This window comes from Triturus cristatus, chromosome 8, assembly GCF_964204655.1.
Source record: "Triturus cristatus chromosome 8, aTriCri1.1, whole genome shotgun sequence".
Taxonomy (NCBI): domain Eukaryota; kingdom Metazoa; phylum Chordata; class Amphibia; order Caudata; family Salamandridae; genus Triturus; species Triturus cristatus.
Genome location: NC_140591.1, coordinates 280441345 through 280465065, shown reverse-complemented (window position 1 = coordinate 280465065; position 23721 = coordinate 280441345). Strand labels below are relative to the sequence as shown.

General features: G+C 45.1%; 1 long non-coding RNA gene across 1 annotated transcript in view; it reads left to right on the top strand.

The window, feature by feature from the left end:
- Window positions 1-3446, top strand: part of LOC146801982 (uncharacterized) — a 257353-nt gene extending 253907 nt beyond the window's left edge. The window contains exon 6 of the long non-coding RNA XR_014967678.1: window positions 1417-3446. This is a non-coding gene — a long non-coding RNA (uncharacterized LOC146801982). The remainder of the gene's footprint in view (window positions 1-1416) is intronic.
- Window positions 3447-23721: the final 20275 nt, after the last annotated feature.

Sequence of the window (23721 nt, the reverse complement as noted above, 5' to 3'; positions counted from 1 at the left end):
ACCTAAATGGTTTACTTGAAATGTTCAATGTAAATAGCAAACCAGTTCATAGAATGTATGTTATTTTCAGATTTGTTTTCAAAATGTTTTCTTTAAAACTGTAAATGCTATTTATCTTGAAAAATGGTTCTCTCTATTTGATTTTTTGCAAGATTTGTGTAGACACTTTTCCTGTCACCCAAATGCTTTTTCCTTATGTATTTTTATTTTATTTTAAATGTTGTGCCGGAAAGGGGGGGCGTGGGTGGGATCACCCCAGTATTTCCTTTTTCAAACAGTTTTCCCCTTATGCATCTCTTCTCTCTCCCTCCTCCTCCCTCTATCTCCCTCTTGCCTTTGTTTTTTGAACTGATATTTCCCATCCACCCTTTTTCACCATTTGTTCATTTTATCCCTCCACCATGCTTCTCCTTTTTTCTGCATTTACGTGGGAGCATCCTTCTGTGTCTCTTTTTTCCTCTTAAACCTTTTCCTACCCTGTCTCCCTCTACCTTCGACTCATTTCATCTTTTTTAAGATAGAATATTAAAACTAGAGGCTTGATGTAGAAAACACTTTTGTGGTCTCAGAGCCTACAAATCACAAAAACACAACCTTTGCCACTACAAATGATTGCTTTGCCATTTACAATCACCCTTAAAAGCCAGAAAAACCTGACAAAGCGCAAATAGGATGGTGCAGGGAAGTGGCATCCCCCCTACTATTTGTGAATCACAATGAAATATATCAGGGGGTTGAGCTCACAGTTGTGGTCGCAAACCATTGATCAGTGACTGAGCCCTAGGGTTTGGTGGTAAGTGGTACATAGATGGGAATTATGTAGGGAGGCCTCAAGGAGAGCAGGCAGTGCTCCAGCATGCTCCCTCCGGTGTCTTCCTGCAACATTATTTGTTTTAAATAGCAGGCGTCCTTTAGAGGGATACAGGCTACTTCTGCTGAGAAATGCAAACGCTTGGATGGAGGCCTGATGCCCCTATCAGGTCTCTATCCCTTCATTCTCAGGCATTAATAGATTGTTGCAAAATGTGATCTACACATTATAATTCATGATGCAGAAGGGTTTGTGACCCTACACGAATGCACATTTTGTGACACGATTGGTGAGTACATAAATGGAGAGGAGATGCGGCCTAGTGGGTAAAGTTGCTGACTGTGGAACTATGCTATATAAAAATCAATATATATACATCGATCACACTACAAAATAAAGGGCAGTTTGCGAACTGCCCTGAGAACATTGAACCCTATATTTCCTAATCATGTTTCACTAGATGGCCCAAATTTGTTTTTATTTTAAAAACATGTTCTTAGTACATTGATATTATTTGAACTGTTTTAGGAGTTTTCTATTTTCAAATAAACTACATTTATATTCCTTTTTTTCATTAAAGTCCTTTTTATTATTTTGTTTTGTAGAAAACAACATAATACACCAAGAAATGCAGAAAAAACTGGACAGAGTTCCAGAACTATTCCTTTGGATAGCGTGACTGAGAGGAGCGTGTTGCAAGAAGATGGTGACATCAGAATGACTGATAAAAACGTGCTGTATGAAGTGAAATCGGAGCAAGAGCGCCGCCTTAGATGCGTAGAGAAGGCGGGCTCAATGAGAAACAGCAATCCGCACAGTGGAAGGCAGCCAATAGCAGCAGAGTAGAACATACTGCTGAGTTTAAGACTGGAGACAATATTTGTTGGATAAACAAAAGCTATTTCAGTAGGGCCGTATGCGCCACACAATGTATGAGGAGCGAAAATGGCGACGAAGGCATTCAATGTGGTTGGGTGGGATTTTGGTAAAAATGAATAACAAAGCTTATTGAAGAGGTGTTGGAAAATGATGACGCCTTATATTAAAAGACAGATTGTTCAAGATATGGTCGGCTTAACTTGCCACAACTGTACTTTAATGGCCACAGTCACATGAGTCAGTTAAATGTAGGACACTTCATTGCACATGGACTCTCAATGCTGAACGGCGTGTTCTTTCACGGTGAGTTGAAAGGGGAGTCTCCTTCCCAGAGTCACCAACAACCCAGATGAATGAAAAACAATATTCTCTGCTTTTTAATACATTTCTGACACGATTCGCCTTTAAAAAGCACATAATAACTGTCCTTTAAAGGCTCTGTAAATGGTAGAATAAGGAAATAAGTTTAGGAGAGCTCAAAGCATGGTCAGTTAAGGAGATTTCTGTATGGGGCAGGTAAGGCATAGTTGAGGGGCCAAGTAGCATAGCTGGGAAAGGATGATTGGGCAGCTTAAAATGGAGGCATTTAAATAGTAGCTGCATCTTGAACGCTGCCATTACCTCTTGGCGTTGGAGCATGGAGCTTGGGAGAGTCACACAGAGTCAAGGAATAGCGATGGGAAGAGTATTCTAGAGGCCAGCAGGGTCCTATGAGACACCAGTTCTAAAGAAGCAGATGTCGTGTTTCATTGATACCAAAGCCCTCCTCACTGTTTTAGATATGGCTGGAGTCTTCTTTACCAGCCTACTGAGCTCATTTTGTACCAAATTAAATTAATTAAAAAAATAATATACAGAGGTACTTTAGCTTCACCCAATGTTGATCTTGCACCCTACAGTAGATAACCATTTGAGTCACTAGCAGGCATGTTAGCTCACATGGGAAGTAGTGTCCGCAATGCAGAGCATGAACGGTGAGGAGTTCATGCACTGCAATGAACGGTCCATTGGCATCAAATAGCTTTCTCATCTAGCGCCCCAGAAGGAATCACCCTTGCTGCTGCCCCATAGATCCTTTCCAGTGCTGCATACCATTGCTCCACAAACTGCGCGTGTGCCGGCAGGAGCATCGCGCACCACGGAGAGAGCAGCGCCTGTGCATCACGCCGCTTGCGCCAGCAAAACTAGTGCAACGCAGCATGAGCAACACAGCTCAGTAAAGGAGGCATGAAGCACTGCTCTATGAATTAAAGGCTTGGGTTTGGGAGAGTTAAAATCACGCAGATTTCATTATTCATTTCAGAAGCTCCATTCTTCACTGTGTACAGTCTTTCCACAGATTAGACCATAAGGTCTGCAGACAACCAGCGTTATATGAACTTCCATCGGACACAATCATGGTATTTTCCCGCTGGTCTATTCACAAAAAAGGAGAGGAAGAGGAAAGATACCCAAGCATGTTCTTCTAATGAGCCATCCCATAACGCTATGCTGTTACCTGAAGGTGCCTCAACGACTGATCCCGTAGGACAGGTATGAGAGCCTTGTGACTCATTTACATACATGGATGACTGCAATAGCTAGGCAGGGAGTGTTGAGGCCCTGAAGAAGACTGCTGACTCATTGGCTTGATTATCGTTTGAAACATCTCGGCAATAAAGAGTGGATAGATGAATCAATATTCGTTATGTAATATCCATCATAAAATGCTTTTAATCATATTGAAGGTAACCATTATTAAAGGTTATTCCTGGTAGACCCTGAGATATTTTTATTTTGCACCTGGATTCCTGCTTTAATCCAGATTATAATTATTTAAGAACTCCTTCACTGGTGGTCAGTTGAAGTGGTATTTATCTACTCCAACGGAAGGGGGTCACCAATAATGAAGCATGCCTCGATATGTTGATGGTGAGGTGACCTCTCTAATATCTTTTCTGATCCCCATAGGTGACACTGTGAGTAGTTAACTAGCACACAGGAGTTGTTTGGCAATTCAGCAACCAAGCTCAAGCACTGTTGTGTTATGGCGCTGTCCCTTGATTGAGATGAAAGATGTTGTTGCATTGGCTCATCGTTATGGGTGGTTGCCTGGTAAACGCAGCAGGGGTTTGCTGGAAGCACCTCAAATCGAAAGTCTGCGGTTGAGGAGGGGTCACTACTAGAGCGATCTCTCTTGAATCCAGGACCAACCGGAGGAACATGAGCTGCAGATGGCCAAGCTCTTCATCCAATTGGGGGCCATGAAGGTGAAGCACAAGAGTTATGAGCAAAGGTGGGTTTACACAGGGGTTACAGACATAGCATTTTGAAAACCGTCAAGGGAGTGCCAAACATGTAATGAAAGCATGAAGCGAGGCTGAAACCGCAAGAGTGACTGGTTGCTGAAATCCTGCTGCTGCAAATGCCCTGTAGAGTGTGGGTTAATTTAACCTAACTGGACAAGAGACACTGAAGGTCCCTGTGTGATCAATTTTGGGACTAGGCAACAGGCAGAGGTGGACAATAACTTCAAAGGTGGTTTCCAAGAGCCTACAGAAGTGTAGAAATTCCTGTCAAATCTCTTATCCTTAGTGCCAGGGCCAGGCCGGGGGTTCAAGTGTTACGTGAACCTGAGCTAGGGATAGTAATGCTCTTCTGCACTGAGTTTCTGGCCGTGCACGTAAAGTGCATGGACTTTGTGGAAAGGTGAGTTAGGAAAGGGGTAGGGACTAGGGTATTTGGCATATACAAAGGTGATGTGAAGAGTGCACTATGTGGCAGATAAACTGGACACGCTAAGGGAATCAACACCTATTTGTAAATAAACCATAATTTAAATTGCCTCACTCTCTTCTAATCAAACATATCCTACCAAGGCAATCAGCTGATAGAGTAGGATGATACCAGACCCCTACGCAACAAAAAAGATGACTTAAATAAAAGACAGACAGATTGAAATAAAACTTACTTTGAGAGCACTACCTGAGGATAACTTTTCTACTGGAAGTACAGATAACTAGGACTATTAAGAACGTATTTATCCTTTATGCCTTGAGAAAGCCCCGGCTTGTGGGCCACATGGGGCGAAACCCATATTGGCTAACCTGTTGAGAAGTAGTTCTCCATTATCACATATTCAATTAAATATGTATAAAAAAGGCTAAACAGGCGTCAAATTTGTATGACAATCTTTGGAAGACCCTACAACGGAGAATCTAGTTTGCTAAGTACATTTACATGATACTACCTGTTGCTCAGGATAACTCTTATTACTTTTAAAAAAATGGGTCAGGGGTTCTTCTCATTTCCTAGAGCAACTGGAAACAGATTGAACCTACTCAAAATTAAAGGCAAGGCACACATTGGACCCAAATACCCCTCAAACACTTTTGCATATCCTACCAACAACCAAAATGCCTCCATACACCTTACTCTTTGTCACTTTCTTAACAAGTCGGCAGAACCTTCCTTAAAAGGATCGATTGACTTTTAGCATCCTCTTAACTATCTAATTGAACCTCCTTGAAGAGCCAAAAGCTTGCATGGTTGTGATGGATGTAAACTCTGAGATACAGTGAAAGATGAGGTGAGAGGTGGCAGTGACTCATCAGGGAGACCTGAAGGGACACTGAGAGGAACAGCTGGTGACAGCACTGAGAGAACAGTTGGAGAGTGGGAGATGTACAGGGTTTCAGATCTGATCTGGTAACAGCTGTTGAACGCCAGATCCGATACCCTGCCATGGTGAATAGACATAGGCCAGTGGAGTTAAATAGGCACTGTGACTTTCATCTTTTCATAGTGGTAGTATAGTTTTGATGGTAGGCTGATTTTCAGCTGCGAGGAGGTGGCATGCTTGGTTTTCCTTGAAAGAACCCAACGCCCACTTGATAAGTGAAAATCAATGACATGTTTTAGTTTTTAAAGAAAGCTTAAAACTTTGCTCATTATGACACATCTTATTGTTTAGAAGAGTGTGAAGCCCAGATTACATATGCAAAAAGCCTGATAGTGACCAACAACAGGACTCAGTGATAACAGAATGCCTTTCACTGGCTACATGGCTCAATGAGCATCAACAAAGCCAATGGGAGTGGTTTTAATGAGCTAACACGTGCAAACACAGGTATTCACAAAGGTGAATTGTCTGTACAATGTCTCTGTGCAATGTGTGACATGGCGCAAATTGTATGTGCACACTCATCTGTTTGCAAACATTAGCAAATTAAAATCAGATCTATTGGGTTTGCCAATGCATGTTGAACTGTGTATCTAGTGTAAAACCTTCCAACATGATGTTTCCACAACCACAAAAAAGTATATTCTTTGTTTTTGCTTTCCTCAAAAACAGTCTTATTCAATTGTTTCACTTACAACTCCAAAGCAATGAATTCTTTCAAGAATATAGGACCAGGAAGTGGCCGGTCCCCTTCCTCCTCGCACGTTGGGGATCGTCTTTCTCGTTGCCGTTTCATGCCCCAAGGAGTCTCTGAAAGCCCTGGGAAAATGTGACCTCAGTAGGATGTGCGTTAGCCCTTGTGATGCATGCCAGACTGGAAACTGAGGGAGAGTCTACCTGGGAGATTCTCCCTTTCCTGGGAAGCACTTGCTGTAAGGGCTGGAATATATATATTAATATTTATAATATATAATTTTAAGAATAAAAAGATGACGCAACTAGCAGGTCGTTGTAATGTTGCGGATCATAACCATATCAGGAATATATAGGAAATCTATTTCGTTGTAGAATGGGAATATATCCTCTAATGCAACAGACAATCTAAAAGGGAAGAATTTCATATGATTATGTATAAAACACGTTCATATATCAATCTAGAAACAGTTCATAAAAATATGCCTTCAATCAGCATTTTAGTAACTTTGGGCGGACAACTACACTCCCTCGCGTAGTTTGCGTAGTTTGTGCTACTTCGCGCTACGCGAACTGCACGTAGCACAGTGCAAAAACGCGTAGCGTAGCTGGCATTTTTTGCTCGCTCGTGGTCCTCAACATCAAGTTGGCGACCGCGAGCGAGCAAAATGACATCCCGGCGAGACTTTTACCTCGTTTGCGATCAGCAACCTCAAGTTGCCGATCGCGAGCGTGGAAAATAAACCTCCCGGCGAGATTCTCAACGCGGGGAGGCCAGGTTTCTCATTGCGAGTGGTCGCGTATGCTCGCGACCGCTCGCAATGAGAAACTACCAGTCCGCATTGAGAAAGCTGCCGTTCCAGTAAAAATCTACTCAAGCAGCAGAAAACGACAGCTCGCGCTGTGCAAGATGCCGTTTGCAAGCTAGGTGTCATGCTTCATCATATGAGCATTGCCCCTCGTCAAGTCGGCGCTGCAATCCTTGACGGGCTCCCGAAACCGGGGCTCTTTGTCGGGGATCTTTTGTTCCTGCCGATATATGCTTGGGTGTAAGGGGCCTGGTAGAATGAATGTAGCAGAAAATGGAAGTTTATATTAAAAAGGGTTGGTCAGTCCTAACAGTGTTTTATTCAAAAGGTAGACTACCCTATTAAAAATGTGTAGAGTGGCTAGGTGCTAGAAATAAGGTGTCTAGACGTGAAGCTCTACTCTAAAATGATCGACATGTTTCTTGCCATGTTTGTCAGAAGGATCAGGGCAATTCATCAGGATCAGGAACTGTCTACATAAAAAGTGGTGATGTGTGCTCTACATACCACGTCCGATGCTGCTGGCCTAATACATTGACTAGACAGGCTAGCAACGGAGCTGGCGGCTATAAAGGACACCGATTGGGTCCAGCGCTAACGAGCGCTTCTCTTGCAGACCTACCCAAGCCGCCAGAGTCCGGGCTGGTCAAAATTATCTAAGGCCTTCTTTCGTTGTTTCCAAGCACAGTGCAGGTACCGAGATACCGCAAAGGCTAGTTGTTCGCTAGTGTCACTCTTGAAAAGTCTCGCAGCTTCCAAATAATGCCTCAAACCCATGACTTAACATACAGTTATGAGCCACTTCTTTTGTGTGTGCTTATATAAAGGGCAGCATAAAATGGACCTCCGATTCTTCAATGTTAGGGCAATTTGGGCAAAATCTAGAATGAGAAGGCTCATTAGCCCATTTCGAGGTATAATTCTCAGTGGTAGTAGCCCACATCTGATTTGGACATATAAGCATTTGGACTGAAATGGATACATTCTGTCCATATAGGGTTCAAAACACTTGTGATTCAGAAACTGGCCTGTCAGACTGCTATCCGGATAGGTTTTATACGTTTGCAGCAGAACTGCCTCCCAGTAAGGCTGTTTAACTTTTTGTGCGCCTACCTTAACAATTGACTTAGGGGATGTCCATAATTCGTCCATACCTATTCTGTGTGATGTTTCTTTGATGTTCTTGAGCCATGGGGTGCATAATGACCTGTCAGCGCCAACTAGGTGTTTAACATAATCTCTATATGGTCCTAGTTCTTGCGTAGACCATAATCTAATCCAATATAACAGAGGTTTTATTAGGACTGTTAAGTGTATAGGGTTAAGGGCTAGGTCTAGTCGTAGTGGTATGGTGGGAAAACTTCGGAGGAGTTTAAATAAGGCCTTTATTAACTTATTTTCGATCTTAGTTAAAGACTCTGATGTAGCATAGCCCCATACCCCTGCTCAGTATACCACAGATGTTACCGCTACTGCTCTATATACGGTAAGGACTGGGGACATTGCACCTCCCAAGGCTGTCCTATATTTTCTCCCTATTGCAGAGGCTTTCTGTTGGAGAATGGTTTTGCTTTTTTCCAACTGTGGACTTCATGTTTGAGTATCACTTAGCCTCAACCCCAGATAGTCGAAATTGGAGACTGTTTCAAGAGGGAGTCCCTCGTTGGTCACGTTGCTTCTGTACTTTTTATGGAGATTCATAAACATAACCTTAGACTTAGACGGATTTAATTCTAGTCCTCTTTTCTTGCAGAAAGTAACTAAAGCATTCAATTCAGATTGTAGGTCCATAGGCATTCGGGAGATTAACAGGGTGTTATCTGCAAACATCAGAATCAGAGTGGGAACACCAGCTAGTTTAGGGGCATCATGCATGTATTCCTTTAATTTCCTCACAGCTCCATTAATATATAAACTAAAAAGTGATGGGGCGAGGACACACCCTTGTCTAATACCTTGGTTGATCTCTATCCTTTCCGTCAGGTCCCCTATTTTATTCCATCTCAACTTTGCATAGGTGGTGGCATGGAGCTCTATCAGTAATCTTAATAGGTCTGAGGGAATGCCATACCCTTTCAATACACCCCACAGGGTTTTTCTGGGCACCAGATCGGATGTCACTCTCAGGTCGATGAAAGCAACATATAGGTGGTCACATTTCAAGGTGACATATTTCCAGGTTATCCCCTAGAAGCGGAGGACCTGGTCCAATGTGCCAGTCTTTATTCTGAACCCTGCTTGCACCTCATCAAGAATGTTATTTTGGTCTATCCATTCATGTATCTTGAAGAGGGCCTGTCTGCAGAATATTTTTTGTGTGTTAGCTAGTAGGCTTATGGGTCTGTAGTTGGAGGGGTTTGTTCTTTCACCTTTGTTATAGATAGGTATTACAACAGCACCATGCCATGTTGGTGGGAATTGGAGTATCTTTTAATAGGGCATTCAAATATGGGCATCAGATGTCAGGTTGGGAAAGAAAAAGGTCACCAGGAATACCACCCATTCCTGGTGCCTTACCTTTTTTTGTTAGTTTCACTGCTTGGTAGCTTTCGGATAGAGTAAAGGTAAACTGAACTTTGCCTATGACGGGATTTTCATTCTCATTTTGTGCATGGCCAAGGGCCCCCTCCGGGAGAAGAGTCTGGATATTATGTTGATGATTTATACCATTATACAGGCTACTCAAATGGGTAACCCAGGCATCAGGTTGGATCAAGGTTGTTTCCAGTAGCTGGATTAACAGATAATAATTTTCAAAAGCTTTTATGGTCTCCCTTCTCTAGTGTTTCAGCAATTATCAACCATTAGTTCTCCTCCCATTCTCTTCTAGCTTTAAGTAGCTTCTTGCTCTTCTTAACCCAGTGGCCAATGGTGATCATGCAAAGTTTGTGATTTATTTTCTTATGAGTCTGTGTGAGGGGTAGTAAGCTCTTTATTAGGGGTGGGCGGAATTTGCGAAATCCACTTTCGCAAATTATCGTGAAAATGTTTAAAATTATCGCAAACAAGCAGAAATATCGCGAAGATGCGGAAGTTTTTTTCCCGCATGTTCGCGAGATTTTCTGCATGGTTGCGGGTCGCCAACTGACCCATCTAGTTGCTCGCGGGCGCGGCCATCTTGTTTTGAGTTGTCTCGTGGTGCATGATCGCGAGAAGAAAGACGTGATCGCGCGACGCATGACGTCACTGCGGGCGCGAACTGTCGCGAGACAGCGCAAATGGCTAAAAACAATACATCTCATGGAGAACGCGACCGGATCAAGAAAACTTGTCGGCGAACGCAGGGATTCAGGTAAGGCGATCGCGCGCACGCGAGAATGTATTATTTTACAGCGCGAGCAAGAAACAAATTATCGCCAAGCTGCGGAAAGCGGAAATTTTGACATTTTCGCGCTCTCCGCGGAACGCGAAAATGTCAAATTATCGCAATTTCCGTGAACGGAACGAAATTTTAGCCCAGGCCTACTCTTTATCTCAGCTTACATGCTGCAGCTGATGATGATGAGTCTCGGGTCTCAGAAGGCTGTGCGGTGAAGGTAGCAGCAGCTTGGCCTGTGCCCTGCTTGTTGCTGATGTCCTACTCAGGAAAGCCATAGGGTGTTTCGTTGTGTCAGGGCCTTGAGGTCTTGTGGGATTATGGGATTATGGTACTGCCCCTGTCTTGAGTTTTTACGGCCTTGGATACAGGAAGATATTTGGCTCTGGGTCTCTTCCTCTCATCATGTTTAGACAATACCCTATAAAAGCTCCCAACAGCAAAGCCTCCACTACTGAGTTAAGTAACAACAGTTCAGGTTGAGGTAGCCTTTTGAGGCATGTGAAACTAAAAAAAGGCACTTGGTGACCCAATAAGTAAGTCCCATCAATATTTTAATGGCTTCTGAGGTGACCCTTTTATACTCGGGTCATCTGACATGGGTGCTATTACAACATCTATTCTTTAAAGAGAGGTATTCACGAATGCTTTACATACTGAATTATTCTAAAATAATAAGGGCATGAGGAGTAGACACTTAACATTTCAATTGTTATCAACTACCTGGTCTCAAAATGTTGGAATCATGTTGTGTTGTCAACTTCTGTTGACTTATCCTGTAAGTAAAAAGCAGAATGACACGGGCTGCACTGGAGATGGTCAAATCTGCATGGGTGCTGGGCAATTTGGCGCCGTCATTTACATCAGCCAGTTCTAGAAACCTATAGACCGTCATGCTCACCATTTATGTAACATGGCACTAAGATTTTATAAGGTAACCAGCATTTTAGGATTTTAAATAAATGGTGTCTCTCATGCAAAGATGGAATTCCCATGCCTTCAGCTTTAAATATAGGGCATGTAAGACAGAAAGTAGAGTCATTGACTGAATGAGACTTGCAATCAGATATGTTGTATTCACAAACCTTTTAAGGCATGAGCAAGGTGGGCTCTGGCTCACGGCCCCAGCCTTTCAGGGGGCCCCCTGATAGAGCCAGTTCTGTTATGCAGAGTCTTGCTCTGATGACCTTCAATAATTCTTAAATAGATTGTTTCAAATACCTTTTTTCTTTCATTTATTTTTAATATGGGTGATGGGTGAGAGTCTATGACAGTCAATTTGCAGAGAAATGTTGTGTTTATGTTTCATGCAACATCCATAAAAAAAAGATTCTTTTAGATCAAAACAGGGCCTCACATATTGGTATGTCACAGATATTATATGCAGTTATATTAGTGAGCTGCTTCTGTGTTACAGAATTGAAAACACAGCCCATTATCCCTATATATGAGATGTAAACACATTTAGAATTTGGACCATGTGCCTTTGCACTGTCAGTGCCAAAGAGGGCATGAAAAAGCTTAAACTGGATCATAAAGTCCAAGCTGTTCCGAACAGCGGCCTCAAAATAAGTTTGGCCCAGGGCCCCCACAATCCTTCAGATGTGCGTGTATAGGGTTACATTGTATTATGGTATGCCACGGTGTTTTAGGTTTTGTTACATTGTGTCGTGGTGTGTTATGCACCCTTTTCTTTACGTTTTCTTCAGGCAACAAAAGAAGTCCGACTTTATCTGTACATCAGATTATCTGATGTGAACGAGCCCTGAACTGCACTAAAATGGGACAAGCAATCTTTGCACTACAATCCGCTCCCCCGCTGGAGACGTCATCTGCTTCACCCAGCAGGGTAGGCTCAGCCTCATCACACAAGAGATTGCAAACACAAAAACGGATTATTGCAGCCGGCAAACTGCTTGAACATTTCGTGTTTAAATCTTTGGACTATCTTTTGAAATAACTTTTTGCAGCATTTCCTGTGAAGGTAAGAGGATCATTTGTCATAAAAGACGACAGATCATAACAAGATAAACTGTTGCTTTGGCTGCAGTTTTGCTTCCTTTGGGAAAAACTGTGACTGATGCCTCGACTTTAGAACAACGGTAAATTAAATTAAATGAAACTGAAGCAACTCAATTTGGAGCCGGCATAGCAGTACACGAAGCAATTACCAGTCGATGAACTGTATCAAGATTCGGGAGATTCCGATGTCTTCTGGGACTCATTAAACATTTATATGAAGAGAGAGCTGCCAAATTGCTTGAGGGCTTTCATTTCACGTGTGCCTGTGATTCGAAGAGATGCTTAACTTATCAACTTAATGTTGACCTAACTAACGCACAGCTTGATGTCTACTTGTGCTGAGCTGGAAGGAAAGAGGACAATAATATATAAACTGTGCCAAGATAGTTTAAACCTGAAAGTTAAATTGTGCAGGCTGCTTACAGCAGTGTTACCATGTACAACATCACTGGCACACGAGGCTAAGCTACCTACACAGTAAGACACTGCATCCCTAAGGCCTGCTAGGGCAAACCTGTGCACATCCCAGACAGCAGCATGATAGTATCCCAGGCATGCCAAACAGGGGCGACCTATACTATCCGATCCTTCAGAGTAAGGCCAGTATCCCTGCCAGGCCCCGCTCAGTGGGCCACTGAGCAGACAGGGGCCACTGGGCCCCAACCATTGTGGCGGGGGTTGTTTGCCACTCGCGCCCATGGGTCCACCCTACTATTGCTCTGCAAACTGGGTCAAATTCGACTCTTTATGTACTTGACTCTCAGACTAGAAAGGGTTAACAGGCATAGAGAGGAAGTTTGGGGGCAAAATGTCAGAACTCAACAGCCGACATACAGACAGAATAAGGTCATGTCCAGCCGCATCTTTATCCTTCATGAAAAAGAAGGTGTGTTTAATCTTACAGTGGAACTAGACCTTACTCAGTCCGATGAGTACATCGTACAGCGTTGTAAGTTGCACTTTCACAGTGAGGCACTACACACCCCTTCCCTTACCAGTAACCGTACCCCCTCTCTGTGTTCGGGATCCTGCTGTTCCCATTCCCAATGCACGATGGGCTTAGGCAAGGCTTGGGCTCAGGTGCCGATAGCTCACAGGGTTTTCACAAGTTACGCGAGTAGCTCAGTTCAATGACTTTTGCGCTTTGTTTTGCAGAAGGCTTACACAGGCACAGCAGATTCGCCCACGCGCCTCCGTTCTCGCTCCCAGGTGCAGACTGAGCCCCCGAATGTACAAGCTGGTTGCCTGTGGCAGTCCAGGCTGTGCAGTGACTGCAGCTGCTGTTCCTGCCCTCATAGCATTGATTCCTGCAGCACCTGACTTGCTCGGTACACTCTGTGGATCTGAGTCTGGGAGATTGGGCTCTGCGGTAGGAACAGTCTTCAATGATGGTAGCCCTCCAGGGTCAGTTACAGCACAGTATTCAGCTTGTGCCAGTCGCAGCCGTCAGGTGGTGTCTCCATGTCAGTTGCACCTGCCAGGCTGAACAGGGTTCCTGTTTCGACAGGGACTCGACTGTCTCCTCATCTGCAGCATCATCGCCAGTCCTTCAAGTCGAGCATTGGTATAGCGTTATTACAGCTCTCTCAAGAACTGTGTAGCAAGACAAAGGGGGGCCACTTTACTGTACATGTCACCCATGGATAGCTTTTTTTGGGTTGTCAGCTTCCTCTGGGCACTCCTCACGCTGGGAGCATACTGAGTCTGTAATCCTGGACAGTCTCTCCTTTTTCAGGGCCAGAAACATTCCGTACCTCTCTCAGCATACATGCAGGCTTGCTTGTGGGCTTTTGAGGCAGACCCTCAGCTATTTCAGCAGAACATGTTGAGTACAGGTGATGACCCCTCGCTTCTGAGATATTGGCTAACAGGCAGACACAAGCAGTAGTTACATAGCAGATCTTGCAGTGCTCCGCGGAGCGCGCCCTTATATGGTCAAGAAGATCTGGTGGCTTGAATCCCACCTTTTCACAGATTTGCTAAACAGGGGTTGTGGATCTGCTGTCTTAGATGTATGAACCGGTTTGGGTTGGTTTTCTTTCAAAATATCCTCTACAGGTACAGCCACTGTACAAAGTGATTTCTCTCACAAAAAGTAGCACTGGGGTGGACTCCAAGCAGGAGCCCCCACACCTTGAATGCAATGAATTGTGAGTTCTCTGTACCTGACTGTCATCAGCATTCCTGAAGCAGTAATCAGAGAGGGAGAGACAGAAAAGGACAGGCCCTGCCTAGAAACCTCAGCACTTTCAATAACAGAAACTGCAGTCCAACTCTTCACCCCTACCAACCACAAAATGGCAGTCATCCGCAAGAACTAATCAGCAGTACCTTGCTAAGACGGCGTCAATACATTTATAAAGGTAGCCTTGTCACTGTTCGCCTCACATCTGTGTATGGATGTCACAGGTCACAGGTATGCAAGCAGTATACTTCCATTAACTGAGGAAGCTATCCGCAACCTAATCTCTTGCCATGATAAACCAGGGGCATCCAAAATGGATCTCACTGGCCCCAATACTCCGACTCATACAACACACAGAGTCCTACTGTCATACATGTGCTACACATGTACTGCACTTATACACACTATTGAAATACACACAGAATCTCAGTGCAAGATTCTGGGTTTCAAATAATAGCTGAACTCTGTACAAGAGGAGCCAGTAACTCTCACTAAGTCTGGTCGAACTATAGGTTCACACAATACAGTACACTACCACCATTGCTTTGCATAATGTAGCCAGGGCAAAACTGCCGATTGTCACTCCACAGACTGCCGATGATATAGCCTGATGACAGTCGATGCTACTTTGCACCTCTAAATCCTTTCCACGTATTAGGCCTTTACACACAAGTATATGGCTGAAAGTTTTGAGTTGTTATATGCTGCTTTATGTAATGGCGGTCACACCGTCTACCACTGTACTGTACTGATGCCCCTCACGACTGCTTTATCCTCTGTGACATGGCCAGGGACACACCTCTCCCGTGACAGAAACGCCCCACTTACGTATACACATTTTCACTGGGGGAGACCGTCGGGTACCTCCGGTGCACACGATGCAGGCGGGACCATACTTAGCCAGTTACAGGGGCGCCCCGGGGACACGTACACTTTTCTTCCCCTTGGCATTCTTTAGCATATAGCACACAGCTCACCCCCCCTAGACGTAGATTGTACGATGGTTACATACGTAGTTTGGACGATTGCCTGTTGCATAATCCCCCTTTTGTAATTTTTTTCAGTATGAGTGGCTACGAGACACATAGTAGGCCATGTTCTTCTTTTGTTCTATTGCTTAATTTTGTTGTTAATTGTTTTGCTGCCCTGACCGCCACACATTGCATTTTGGGGAAGGATACCTGGGGCACTGCTCAGCACTGGGGCGTGGCTTCTGGACTCGCACACACGTACATCCCCCGCCTATCCCATTTCTGGGCCAGCCTGACCCGCGTCTGCCCCTACCTTTCAAACGATATGGCACCCATCAAGATTTGCACATGGAATGTGAGAGGTATCCATAGCCCATCGCGTCGCTACCTTATTTACTCCTACCTGAAACGACATCACGCTCAAATTGCACTATTGCAAGAAACACATTTACAGAAGTCGGAAGTAACCTCGGCTGCATAGGCGATGGAGGGGTCAACTGTATGCGACGGGATACTCGGCATATGCGTGTGGGGTGCTGGTGTGGGTCAGACCGGGGACTCCCTTTCGAGTGCTGTACTCTTGCATAGATGCGGAGGGCAGGTATGTTGGGTTCCGGGGTGTCTTGGACGGGAGGCTGGTTCTGATTGCGTCGCTGTATGCGCCCAATACGGAACAGGCAGCCTTCTGGGTGGGGACTGCAACTGCGTCATGGATGTGTCGCTGGTCCGCTCCTTCCTTCCCTTGCCTGGCACGGCTACAGATGCGGCTGCGAAGGTGCTGAATCAATGGGCCACAGATTGGCGTCTCTCTGACGTATGGCGCCATCATCACCCACATGATAGGGTATATTCTTATTACTCGGGAGCGCATGGTCTTCATTTACGTCTGGATCGTATTATGATATCCACTGATCTACTGCCAAGTGTTTCTGGTTCCCACTATATGGGACGCACACACTCTGATCATAACCTGCACATGGTGGAACTGCAATGGGATGATATGGTGCCGCCGATACCTATGTGGCGCCTTCAGCCAGATGTCCTACTTGATGCACCCTTTCGTGACCTCCTGGCCACGACCATGGCACTGTATTTTGAAGAAAACGCCGGCACGGCTTCTTCGCCCCTGCTTGAGTGGGATGCCCTTAAGACAGTAGTCTGCGGTCACTGTTTATACGCGCAGGCAGGCATTAGGGCGCAGCTGGAGACAGAACTCACTATTTTAGAAAGAAAGCTGGCGAAGGCGGAGCAGGTTGCATTGGGGGGGCCCGAGGCCAACTTGACAGTTACAGGGAGGAGCATGCCAGGCTACTAGAGCGATTACGATGTCTCAATTATGCCGCGCACTCGGCACGCACACATCACATGAGGGACAAGGCTGGGAAATTACTCACCTGGCTGATACGTCAGAATGAGGCGCAGACACCTGTCACGTCCGTGCGAACGGTGGCCGTGGGCCTGGTATACACGCAGCGGGATATCCACGATACATTTGTGGCTTATTATCAGGGATTGTATATGTCTCACATGCAGGCCACGACTCAGCAATGTGGAGAGATATGTAGGTCTGCTGATCAAGGGGACGTTAGGAGAGATAGTCACTCGATGAAAAATGTGTATATTGTAACACATTGTACTATAAGCTGCAATAGTCTGAGTGGTTTACTCGCAACAATACTGACGCAAAAATGCAATGTATATTTGGAAACACTGCTCTTATTTAATTTTTGTTTTCTGAAGATCTGTTATGATATGTTCCATGAGCAAATGGGGAAATGTTTTGAAAAAAAACCAATAAAGATATTTAAACAAAAAAAATAATGTAGCCAGGGCAAGGAAATTATTTCCTGACCTAAAATGAGAGTATACTTGGTGCACCAGTCTAGTTCACAGGATAAGTCCAATAAGTCCTGGATCTCACATTGTCAGGAACAGACTTAGGCCTCTGGACACAAACTAATTTAGCATGATGCTTGAGCCAAAACAAAAGTAAGGACACAAATCTTACAGACAGTTTTCACTCAGGACAGGGGTACATGGCTCTTTACTATGCAGAGAATATTTCCTTCCTAACAGCTTCCACAGAGCGAGGTGTCGTGAAACTGTGCAGGTTGTGGCACTATGTAGAGCACCAAAGACATGCCAGACTGGATTACCTACTCTATTTGAGAAACCAGAGTAGGACCCTCCATCCACTCCATAAAGTGAGGGAAGAAGCAGCCTTAAAGTTCCACCACTAGATGGGTACGAACTTAAAAGAAACAACATGAAAACTGTATATTTATTAGGTGATGGGAAGGAATTGCCACTGCAAATGCTATTTGTCACTGAACAACAAAAATATCTTTACTGCTTCCGCTGCAGAAGCTCTCTAGACTTTTCCAAGGTACTGGACTACTTCAAAAAATAAGTTTTGCCTGCACCAGCTTATTACCATGGAACCTTGTGTATGTGTCGTAATCCTATGGCCCTTAATGGATGTCCAAAGATGTAACAGTTATACAGCCCCTTGAGTTGTCTAATACTTGCAAACTTGCATGCCAGGCCAATTCCACTGGCCCATTTTCACCAATCAGAAAATACGAGATAGCAGTGAGGAGACGCTCTCTGCGAAAGCAAAGTAGCAGTGACAAAGTGCCCATATTTACAAAGGGTTTCTGCTGGGGCAAAGTCATGCAAATTCATGCAGCACTATGCAAGCTCTTGCCAGAATATTAACTTTCCAGTTCCTCTGGGGTAACTTGGGTGGAACAATGCAAGCATCCATCGATTTTAATGCAAAACTCAATCATCTATAAGGGTCAGGCCGGACTTTGCCTCAAGAAATAACAACTCTGTGATGCCGGTGCTACCAGAGAGAAATACTTTCATTTCCCCAAACATTCCATACAAATCATGTGTGCTATATTGAAAAGCACACATATATTGTGCAAATTATTTTAGAAAGGCTTTTTTACTAGAAGGGCATGCTTCCAATACAAATTCCCTCATAGACAGCACACAAACAGCTCTCCACCATGGTGCAAAGGTTTAGAGTCATGCTAGGTAGCCTGTTTGTGCGCTAGTGTAGGGGTACTGAGAGCAACAGACCTTTTTAGGTTCAGTCTACCAGACAGCACAAAAGACCAATCTTTAGTTTACCAAGAACTTACAGAGGTTTAGAGCCCGCCTGCTGCATAGCAATGGTTGGCTTCATTGTCACTTTTATTACATTTTTCTTATTCAATGACTTTCCTTATCCATCTTGTATTTGTTCCCTGATTGGAGCATAGCCTCTTTATCATCCTCCCGACAAGCTTACTTCGTCCTTTCACTGCTCACTTTGGGGACACTGTGTTTTCCAGCTCACTTCCTATTTTAGCTTCTTTACCCCTCACCATGCACTCCCCTATGCTCTTCTCCCTCCATCCCCTTGTGCTTCTCCCCCTCCCACCACCCACGTGCTCGGTTTTGCTGTCCCCCCATTTTGCTTTCTCCTTCACCAGCTTCATTTTTAATTTATCCCCACCCACATTACATTTCTTTCCCTACACCCTGCAGCTCCTCTGTTTCTCTCGCCACATCCAGCATTTAAACTTATATAAGTTATCTTTTTTGGAAGGCCAGGCAGCAAATTGCGGTCGGGCCGCCACAAAGCACTTATTGACCAATCCGTGTGGCGCCCGCCATCTAAGATCGGTCAATAGAACGTAAAACAAAATGGCACCTGCATCATTCTGTAGGCACACATATGTGTGGTGACATATGCACTCTTCCTCAGAATGACAGACCGCCAACAGCGTCCGCGTCTTTGCACCTTTTTTTTTTTTTTGCTTTTTGTTTGACAATGAAACAACATTAGCAAAAACTCTGTGCTTTTTACTGATTCTGCTGAGGATGGCTTCAAAGCATTGGCAAAGGCAGTAGGTCCCACAGGCAAGATCTATTGGTTTTGCCAACGCTTGTTAATAAACATGCCTACATCCTGCTTTCTCCAACTCCCGCAATGCAGCAGCTTTGAAATCAGTCCCAAAGTGTTTTGGCTATTACAGTCAAATCACGCCTCAGTCATGAGGATGATCTTTTCCGAATAGGATCTCAAGTCTTAAAGCTGCTTTGCACCAATCTGTCAATGATTCATATACCAGTGCATGTGCAGTACGGGCAGAGGTCACAAAAAGACAACAAAGTCCCTTCGACTGCTAGCACACTCCCATCTGCTGCTCCTCCATCTCTATTAAGATTCCCTGTGACAATACACAACAGTCTTTCAGACTGGGACGTAATCTGCTGTATATTTGTAATCTTGGACTCTTGTTATGGATTTCTCAAATCTTGCTGTAGCTTTTCTTCTTTTAACGTCTGATGCCCTTGACTAGTGTTTTGTGTCTTTTCTAACCTTATTAGGAATGCCACGCTGTGACAAAGTGCCCTCTTTCTTGCATGGTATGCCCCCACTTTTTGCTGAATTGCTGATGTACTTTGACTGAGTGTGCCCTGGGCTTCTGCCAATCAGGTACCCAGGGCCTGTATTCCTTTCCTAAAAATGCATTGAAGCCTCAACCCAATTGGCACCTCTGGCCATAGGTCAGCCCCTGGTAAATGGTGCCATAGGTACCCAGGGCACTGTGACCAGAGAAGGCCCCTAAGGACTGCAGCACTTATTGTGCCACCCTTAGAGGCCCTGTACCCTGACACACACATACTGTCTTTGCAGGCTGAGTGTCTGTGTGCAGAACAAAACAAAGAGACGACATAGCGCACATCCCTGTGTGCCATGCCCACAAACCACTGCCCTGGCATACCTCTGTCACCCCTCTAGCTGGGTGCCCTATGCCAGTGGTGAGGGTACAGGAGCATGAGCCATGTACCCCTACAGTGCCCAGGTCCATTCCTGGGCCCTGTAAGTGCAGTGCTGCCATTAAGAGTATATGGTGCTGGGAGGTTGTCATTACGAACTCCACAGCACCATAATGGCTGCACTGAAGACTGGGAAGTTTGGTATCAAACTTCTCAGAACATTAAACCCACACTGATGCCAGTGTGGGATTTAATGTAAAATGCACGACAGAGGGCATCTTAGAGATGCCCCCTGAAACTCGACCAACTCCCAGTGACCTGACTGAGTGGCTGCGCAGGCTGCCACCACCAGACATGTTTCTGGACCCCTGGGTTGAAAGCTTGCTGCTCTCGGGGCCTGAAACAATGCACATCCTGGAACTAGGTGCCAAGCCTCCTCCCCCAGGATAGGCAGGGTTCACGAAGGAGAAGCTTCAAAGGTATGCCGCCTTTGTGAGCTTCTCCAGACCACTTGCTGTACTCAGAAACTGGTCCCCACTGGTTCTACCCCCCACTTTGGGTGGGAGACCCGGCGGGAAAAACAAAGTAAGGAAGAGAGGTGTGCCCACCTCTGCCAACTCCACCCCTAAGGTGGGGGAGGTGAGGTGAGGTGAAGCACAACCTTGAGTCCCCGCCATCTTGAGGATGGGGGGACCCAGCCAACCAGGGACAGGCTCCTGCCCCCCTCCCACTGGAGAGTGGCAGAATAGGGGGTGTACCCACCCCAGGGAAGGGACCCATTGGTCCCTGCCCTTTACCTACCTGTAACGTCCCTAAATTTAGTATTTAGGGGCACCCTGAACCTTCCTTCCTCAGATCCAGCAAACCACAAGAAAAGAAAAAGAAGAAGGACGAGAAGCCGTGCAGAGCTAACAAGAGGACGACGCCCACTGACTTGGCCCCAGCCCTACAGGCCTGTCTCCCCTCGAACATGCTCCTGCGAAACCCCGGCATGTTCAGCGGCCAGCAACCTCAAAAACCCCGGAGGACCTGGCTGCATTCACTTTACAAGCTGCTTCTCCCTTGAACACGGGTCTTGTTTGAACTGCAGCTTCTGGTGCCAGCCAGAAACCGCGAATCTAGCGAACTCTGCATCTGCCGAGCCCGGCCTGTGTTTGAGTGAACAAACACCACGAGGAGATCCCCCCGGCGATCCTGACCCGAGATCTGGCGACCCCTGACCTGCCTCAAGCCTACAGACGACGCCTGCAGCCTCAATCCAGGAGACCCCCCCCTACTGCGACCAAAGCGGGTAAGAAAATCCGACGTCCAAAGGCACCCCTGCACCCATCGCCCCACGGCCTTGTGTGCCCAACCCAGTGGTGCCTAATCATCCCAACTTACCCCTCAAAGTGGTGGTCACTCCTGGAAGATCTTCGTCCCCGAACCTGCAGTGTTTCCTTGTCCCGGAGAATCTCCATTGAATTCAACAGGGCACCTGACCTCAAAACTGCACCCTGCACCCGGCTGCCCTAGTGCAGCTGAGGGTGCCCCTTTAGTGCTAACTTGGTCCTCAACGTGCCCTGAGCTTAACCCTAGGAGCTTTGCTCCCACAACCCTGTGGCCTGCTTGCCAGCAGCCACCATCCAGAGTCCCCCTATCCCCCAGAGGATAACAATGGGCCTCAACACTCTGCACCCGGCCACCCGAGTGCCGCTGAAGGTGTAACAACAGTGCATCACTGACCCTGGGATACCCCTGAGTCTAATCCCAGAACCCTAACTCAAAAGACCGATTACTTACCTTGAAACCGATAACTCATTTTTCCTCATAGGATAACATTGACACTTTTTCTCTCAAAAGGTTTCTACGGGTCGACTTTTGAAAACTGCAAATATTCCTTAAAAATCAGCCGATTAACCAAAATGCATTTTCTCAACTGTTTTCAGGAAATGTTCCAGTGCTGAATCCATGATCCAGCACTGAGTAAGAAAAAGTAACGATAACCTAACTTACCTGCTAAGTGAATTTTCTCCCGTAGGATAACATTGGTGACTCTATGTGAAAATGTTTCTAAGTGTCAACTTTTGAAATACAATAATATTCCTTAAAAATCATACCTTTAACCAAAACGCATTTACTCACCTGTTTTCAGGAAATGTCCCAGGGCTGAATCTAGCATCCAGGCCTGTGGTTAGAAAAGTAATCTGAAAAGTAATTAACGGCATTTTACATAAAAAGCCCATTCAATTGACTGTACTATACCTGCAATGTGTTGCAAACTGCTTTCTTAAACCTGTAATCAAAACCAGTACCAGTTATACTGCAATTCTGAACTGTGTTCAAACATGCAAATTACTACTGCAAAGTATTTATATGCTTACCTGTGCCAGGCTTGCTTCGTTCTAGAAATAAAACAACAGTATATTTTTTATACAAAACAATTGGCATAGAGTTCAGTTCTTGAGTGTGTGAGACCATTTGCTGACTGAGTGTGTACATCAAATGCTGTACACTGTCCTAAGATACTGCCTGATTGCTCGACCAAGCTACCACTTTAGAGAGTAAGGTTCTATCTAACTTTAACCTCTGCCAAACCTCTGGAGACTCTTGGACTCTATACACACTGTACCTCACTTTGGTGCAGTATATATAGAGCCAGTTTCTTACACACACGAGTTAATGAACAAATGCTACCTTTCCGTATTTGTTGAATCCTGCAATTTTTTCTCTGGGTGCATGCCATTCTTGGATAAAGTGAACGTATTAGACAATGGTTAAATGGAGGGAGAATATTTTGCCCGTGGGGAAAGAAGTTTAGAAGTAAACATTTAATTTAGCTTCACATTAGCGCATGTATAAATGCACATTTACTCATGGCTACATGTTAAAGAAGGTGAGCACAATGGAATTCCCTAAAGAATTACACAACTCATCCTGAAAAACGATAGTCGATGACCATAATTAGTTATGAAATCCGTTTTGAAATGCATGGTAGTCAGAAATGTACTCCAGATGCAGATAACCTATTTGTATGAATAGGACCTTGTGTGTCAAAAGCTGGTAACTTCTTCCTGCATGTAAGTTGCCTTTTTCTGTTTCTATGAACAAGCCCACGTTCTTGGGTGCTCACATTACTCCAATCACTGTGCAGTTTCTATTTTTGTGTCTTCTCAAATATGTAAATATCGCTGTTAGACCTGGCATCATTGGCATGAGTCTCTCCTCCATTTTTTTCTGTTTGCCTCCTCTGTTTACGATGTTTTTGCTGGATTATTGCTTTGGGCACTGTGCCACTGCTGATCAGTGCCACAGTGCAAGTGCTCCCTATGTTAAATTGTTACATTGATTGGTGTTACCATGATTGGCTTGGTTGACTTACTGTTCAGACCCTAGTCTAGTGCACTGCGTGTGCCAAGGGCGTGTAAGTTAAACTGCTGCTGGTGGGCTTGCAGCACTGGTTGTGCCACCCACAGAAGCAGCGTGTAAAATGTGTCTCAGGCCTGCCACCGCAGCGCCTGCGTGCAGTCCCTGACTGCCATGTCGACTTGGCAAGGAAACCTACTTGCCAGTCTCTAAACCTTCACTTTGCCACATTTCAGACACCTCTATGGTA